Source organism: Capsicum annuum, chromosome 9, assembly GCF_002878395.1.
Source record: "Capsicum annuum cultivar UCD-10X-F1 chromosome 9, UCD10Xv1.1, whole genome shotgun sequence".
In the NCBI taxonomy this organism is placed as follows: Eukaryota; Viridiplantae; Streptophyta; class Magnoliopsida; order Solanales; family Solanaceae; genus Capsicum; species Capsicum annuum.
Genome location: NC_061119.1, coordinates 63,576,266 through 63,583,490, shown reverse-complemented (window position 1 = coordinate 63,583,490; position 7,225 = coordinate 63,576,266).

The following is a 7,225-nucleotide window of genomic DNA, read 5'->3' as shown; positions in this document are numbered from 1 at the left end:
ACCACACTATCATAATCATAATGTCATGATCTTATTTACGAGCCATGATGGAACCTACTTTATCTTTCTAGTAGGTAAGTCAAACTGTAGCCTAGAGTTATAAGACATGGACTAACTTAGAGGAAAATAGCCTAAAAGCTAAACATTTACAATACTAGAGACTTAAATAGTAATAAGACATTCATAATAGTCAAATAGAAAGAGAAAAGATTTACATCCATCCCAAGACTCAGTAATGTCAGTACAAGAGTTACAATAAATAAACCAAAAGTACTGAATGGTCAAAAATAATTCATCTCGAAAGTGAAAGACTAGACATTGATACGTTGAAGGAAAATGTGTAACTCTAACTCCAAGAGCTTATCCAATCTCTGGAATCAACTCAGTACGATCATCAAATCAGTGGCGGCAACTAGTACTCAGATCTGTACCAAAAAGGCACAAAAGTATTGTATGAGTTCAAAAACAATGGGTACTCATTCGGTTTCATCAGTCGATTTAACTAAATAATAATATAAATACAATAAGATACAAGATAAAATAATCTAAGGTAAAAGATGCAACCTGCGAATGAGCCCCAACACTATTGTACCTGAATAAATAAATACACATGTAATAGTAACGTAAAGATCACACAACTATAAATATATGATTGGCCCCTAAAACAAGATAATTGTTGAAAATTAAATAACCCAATGCATGCCCCCATAGTCCTGTAAGGTAAAATCAAGGAAACTAAATAGCCAAATAACCATAACTTACAAATTATCATGCCGTAATAAAGAATCCATTCAAAAGATATAATATGAAAAATAACTTCCATTGTCGGACTTGAATTGAAACTTATATTATCAATATCATCATCATTATCGTTAATTGTCGAACTTGAACCCAAACTCATATTTATAAACCATACCAATAAGCCATATCGATGAACCACTTCAGCAAACTATTCCAGTAAACCATCTGTTTACTCGTATCTACACATCGCAACATGAATCATATCCATAAGTCATACAAATAGCCATGTCCATAAATAATACCAATACCATACCTATAAAGTCATGCCAATAATTATGTCTATAGTCCATGTCAATAGTCATATCCATAATTTATATAAATAATCATATCTGTAAGCCATATCATTACTCATATATATAAGCCATATCATTAAGTATATCTATAAGACATATCATTAATCATATCTATAAGACATATCATTAATCATATCTATAACCATATCTATAATTCCCAAAGTTAGGATCAACTTTCAATATCCAACTAACATACTCATTAAATATTCAACCTCCTCATGGCCAAAACAAAATAATTTATTAGTGTATAAAATGTGAATAATAGTCTACAAAAGCTAACACAAGTCTTGGCCTAAGGTGGGCCAGAGAGGCCCACTTGTAATCCCAAAAATCCCTTTTGGGCAAATTCTAACTCGGGCTAGGCTAAGGTACCTAAACTTATTTCTTAATGTGAAATAAGCCATAACTAGCCTTAACATAGAAATTCTCCCTAAAATATTAGCAACACAGTCAATTATGCCTATATTATGATTTCAAAATATCCTAAATAGTCCGACTAACCCAAATAACATCAATCATACCTCTAACACCTAAATCCCACCCCATATCTAACATAACATCCTTATCATAGTACGAATAGCTCAATCTATGAAGAGGATAAACCTATCCTACTTGGATGCTAAAGCAATCGCTAGAGAATCCGCTAAACTACCAATTCTCTTTTCTAAGAAGCTTCTGCAAGATGTCACGCTATTAAAATCATAATCTACTCATCAATATAAGAACAATGATACCTATATTTCACAATTATTCTTCGGATCCAAAATTATGTAAAAATCTCATGTGAGTCCAATTTAGGGAATCGCAATTTCAACACCAACACAAAGTCCCTCTATGTTCAAGTAATGTCTACACTAAAAAATGGGTGAATATCAATCTCTAATGGTGCTACAATTATGCCACAAAGATTCTAGGGATTAAAGAAAAATATGAAGGATTCTATCAAAAAATTTATTGAATCTTAAAACAAAGTAAACGGAGAAAGGAATAACTTTAACTACATTAAATCACAAAAATCACTCATAATTTATTCTTAGAAGAATTTCCACTTTTTAGGGTTCAATATTCTAGGGAATGACTGAAAAGGGGTAAAAATCTGGCTATGTGGGGTATTTACAACCTTCCCAGATATGCAGATCCAGTTTAAGAAGACACTGGGCAACTTAGGCGGACATCACTTAAGTGACGTAGCGTCACTTTAGCATGTGCACAGGTACATCTTAAGTAGTCCCTGGTCGCTCTAACGGCCATCGCTTAAGAGGTAAAGGTGTCACTTAAAAGATACTTCACTAGGACAACCTGATCATTTAAGTGGTCGGCTGGGCGCTTTAGTAGACCTCTACTTAATCGACCCTAATGGCTACTTATGGGGTTCATTAGCAGAAACATCAAGGTTTATTCGAGTTTTTCCCAACCTCTCAATATTAATTCGAAATGCCATAAATATAATTAAGCTATGATAACCTATTAAAATTGACATTATAGACTCAATGGTGTATTAAAAAATTCAATCCAAGGTCGTTCAATGAAAAGTGGGTCCCATACCCATGTGTTATTTTCTTAACATCCAGCCAATAGTCGGAAATGAGTCCATAAACCTCAAGAATCGAATCAAGGGTCAACCTAGCCTAAAATTAATATTCCAAAGTTGTTGAGATTGTTATAATTGGCATACAAGGTTGTTTATCTAAAATTTTTGCCCGATGGCCAATTTGAACCGCCGAAGGCTTCAAAATAGAGAATTAGCTCTAAAAATCAAATGAACTGCCCAATAACCTCATTGTCAATTCTATCAAGTCATAAATGACATGGGGCATCTATATAAAGGCTCTATACGGCAAAAATGAGAAAAAAAAATATAAAAAAAAACCTGGCGTGTCATTACAATATCCACCATTAAAAGAACTTTTATCTATAAAAGTAAAGGCTTAGGATGTACCTGAAGTCTCAAACATGTGAGGATACTGGGACCACATATCTCTCTCAATATCTTAAGTAGCCTCATCTACTGGTAGGTTCCTCAACAAAAACTTAACTACTACAATCTCTCTAGTGTGCAATCGCCTGACATTACTTGCCAAAATGAGCATAGGCTCCTCCGCGAAGGTCAACCACTTATCCAAAAGAATTGAGTCCCATATAAGCATATGATAAGAATCATGAATGTATTTCCATAAATTAAAACCATAGAAAATAGGATGAAAGGCAACAAAATCTGGGGGTAAGGCTAACTCATAAGACACCTCAACAACTATGTGCAAAATCTCAAAGGGTCTAATATATTTGGGACTGAGCTTGCCTTATATCCCGAACCTTATCACATCGTTCATCTGTGATACACAAAGGAATGATAGGTTACCATATCCTAATCTAAAGGCACAAAGTATACGGATACGCATAATCTTTTTGCCTACTCTTAGATTTTCTCAACCTATCATAAATCACCTTGTCTATATCCAACGTCTCTTGAAGCAAGTCTCTACCATGGGGCCTAATCTAGGAAGTCTCAAACTATCCAATTGGAGAACGACATTGCCTACCATATAAACATAAAAAAGTGCCATATCAATACTTAAATAATAGCTATTATTTTAAGAAAACTCCTCCAAAGCCATGTTCTGCTCCCACTAACCTCTAAAATCCATAACAAAGGCTTGGAGAATATCCTTAAGAACCTGAATAGTTCATTATGAATAGCCATCAATCTCAGGATGAAAAGACAAACTAAGATCCATCAGAGTACCTAACTCCTCTTAATAAGCTCTCCAATAGCTAGAACTAAATATTAAGCTTTGGTCTAAAATGATAAATATAGGTACACTATGAAAACAAACTATCTCACTAACATAGATACGGTCTAACCTCTTAGCACAGAAGGACATATGAATAGGAAAAAAGTGTGCCAACTTTGTCACCTGATCAATAGTAACCCAAATACCATCAGAACCACGGGAAGTATAAGAAAAAATACTAACAAAGTCCAAGGTAATCTGCTACCACTTGTACTTAAAATGCGTAAAATCTGAATTAAGCCACTAGGTCCCTGATGCTTGGCCTTCATGTCATGACACAAGACTACCCCTAATCTTAACACGGTGCTTAAGGCCATAAGTAACCCTAAACTAACCCATGAAATATTAAAATCTATGAATACTAAAAGGTAGATAATAAAATCTTGGGTTGAAATCATTTATTGAAATATCTAAATAATCAAATACACAATAATGGTGTCTAAAACATATCGCTAAAAGTTAAAAATAATTGTCTGACTATCAGAAAGCCTCTAAACATGATGAGTTGTTGGGATAGGTCCCCGACTAACACTGACTACTGAAATAAACTAAAATCAAGTTTTGGAAAGCATGATAAATAATATATCTAGTCCCCAACTAATGATGACTCACTAATGCTATAGCTGAGTGATATAAGAAAGATCTACGTACGATTTGGGAACAAAGCATCCGAACCTATATTATAAGACAACATAGCATAAAAAAGATTATGCGGTTAGTACTTGGAATATACTTGTATGTAGGATTGGGACTAGATTATATACATATAGGTACACAACATTAATACATGAACATATAAACAAATACAAATCCAAGCATAAATATGTACTAAAATTATTTGAATAACTGGATAACTGATATATGGACACTTGGTCATGCAAACCTGAACTAATATAATCTGAATGCAGAATTAAAATGATGGGTGCTAATATTTAACTGATATTCCCCAATCTGAGCTAATTAAGGTCCAACATGTAACCCATTTGGATGGGTGTAAAAACCTTACCATAAGTACCAACACTGGTTATGTGGATCCACTAAACTGATGTCCCGAAAGACTAAGGTTTTAGTCCTATACTGGTGGGTGACTCCAAGGAGAGTGTCACTCCTCAAATGGTGGGTAACCTTTCATAACCTATCCTAGGAACATAGTTTTAGAACTCAAGAACTTCTACTAAAGATTTCAGCCCTCTATTGGTGGGTGAGCCTTCATCTCTAAGTTCACTTGGTGCTAAGTCCTTCTCCCAATTAAATTGACACTGATATTGGCAAAAGTATAACATGATTCATAACTAGTAAATGCTCAAAATTAACATCACAATCTTAATATAATGATACAATCATGATCTAAATAACTTGTGACATTAAAATCTGAAACATGAATTAATATCTAGGTATCGTGTGTTCACAACCCACCAACACTGAATAATACAAAAGGATAATGGTGATTATGGAACTATCCACGGGTTGGAAAATCATGAGTAACATTCAATACTTTAATAACTGGTCATGATGTAAACATGAGAAATATAAAAATTATGGAAATAATTTTTCATAAAGGAGTATATTTTCATAGTTTATAATCGAAACAATTAAGAGAAGATTCATTAAATTTATAGATAACTTGGAACTACATAAAAGGAAAAAAAGTTTTACATTTTAATACAAAGAGAGTTTCTTTGGACTAAATGGGTGGAAGGGACCCACTGATGAATATCCTTCATACCTGGTACTAAGAGCCTTGGGAAATTCCTTGGAATTGATCTTGCTATTTAGAAATGCTAGTCTGTTTGAAGAAGATGGAAAAATCGATTCTTTGATCTCTTTTGGGTGGAATATGGTTAATTGATAACTTTGGGGCTTTTGGGTCTTTTATACCACCCCTTTGGAAGCCAAAACAACATGGGCTTGCCTTTTAAGGGAGTGGGAAAAGTCATAAAAGTCACTGAAAGAACATGCTGGAAAACCCTCTCCCAATCGTTATGTCTCACCTCATAACTCATTACGACTAGTTCCGAGTCCTGGTCTAAGTCATAACCTAGGATCCTGGTTTAATTTTGTTCTAACTACATCTTGCAACCTAATGACTTATTAAGACTGACTATGAGTCATTAGGTGAAGTCGTAGTCTGAAGCTGGGTCTTTGGATCATACACTGGTAAGGTTACGGGTCTATACAGTGACTCGTAAGGTCTAATTATGAGTCATAGGCTGGACTCATAACATTAAGAAATGATTATTTTCTGAACGTTGTTGAGATTATGAGTCCCTCCTAATGACTCATAATTTCTGATTACGAATCATTGAGTGGAGTCGTGGTCACTGGGCTAAAACTTGGGACCCTTACTATTGTGACTACGACTTCTTGTAATGACTCATAACGTCTGGTTATAGGTCATTAAGTGAGTCATTATCACTAGACCTTTATAACAAAGTCGTTTGTTTAGATATTGTTTAGTTGCTAAAGCAAACATATAATATAACATTGTGTTACTGCATCACTTTTTTTTTCAAATAATGAGTACTGATAAGCTTTGATTTTTATTGGTTATCTCTTCTTTATGCTTTCAGTTTTGGTGCGGTTGCTTTTTGTTTGTGCTGTTGTGCAGTATTTAGCTTAATCGATATTATTTTCGTTACTAAATTTATATTTGATTGTATGTTTTCTTATATGTTATTAATATTTTAAATCCATAAATAAGATAGAACCACGTGATCTATCTTAATATTGTATGACTATCAATGTAATTTGAGACAAATGAGTATAAAAGTTGTGTAAAAAAACTATTTGTGATTGAGAAGAACACTGTTTTCAATTCAGAATCACTGTTAAATCTCCTGCAATCTTTCAATGTCTAGTGAAAAGATTAAATTCATATTAATGATCTGCTCATATAGCAAATACATCAGGATTATCTTATCTTTCTACCACGAAGTCCTTTTCCTTTGAAATTATCTCGGATTTTAGTTTCATAGGCAATTTTTTTTTATCTGTCACCTCTCATCAGCAAGAGATATCATGTAACTCTATCCACCAAGGTTAGGACACTCATTGTCCACTATACCAAGTTTTATAGACATTATTATCAATCTTTAGTACTAAAAAAATCATCAAAGATATTTTCTACTTCAATATATTAAACGTGAAAAATATTTTTAGAAAAATATTTTCTGGAAAGTACTTAATAACTTCTTGATTTGTTGAGAACCCAAATAGTCCACTTGAAATGGGAAATTTTTTTTCTCTAGAAGCAATATGTGAAAAAATTTCATTTGATGAAAGTTAGCATTCAGTGGCCTATGACCCAAAAGAAAAATGAAATGACTACGAGCTCCCGAT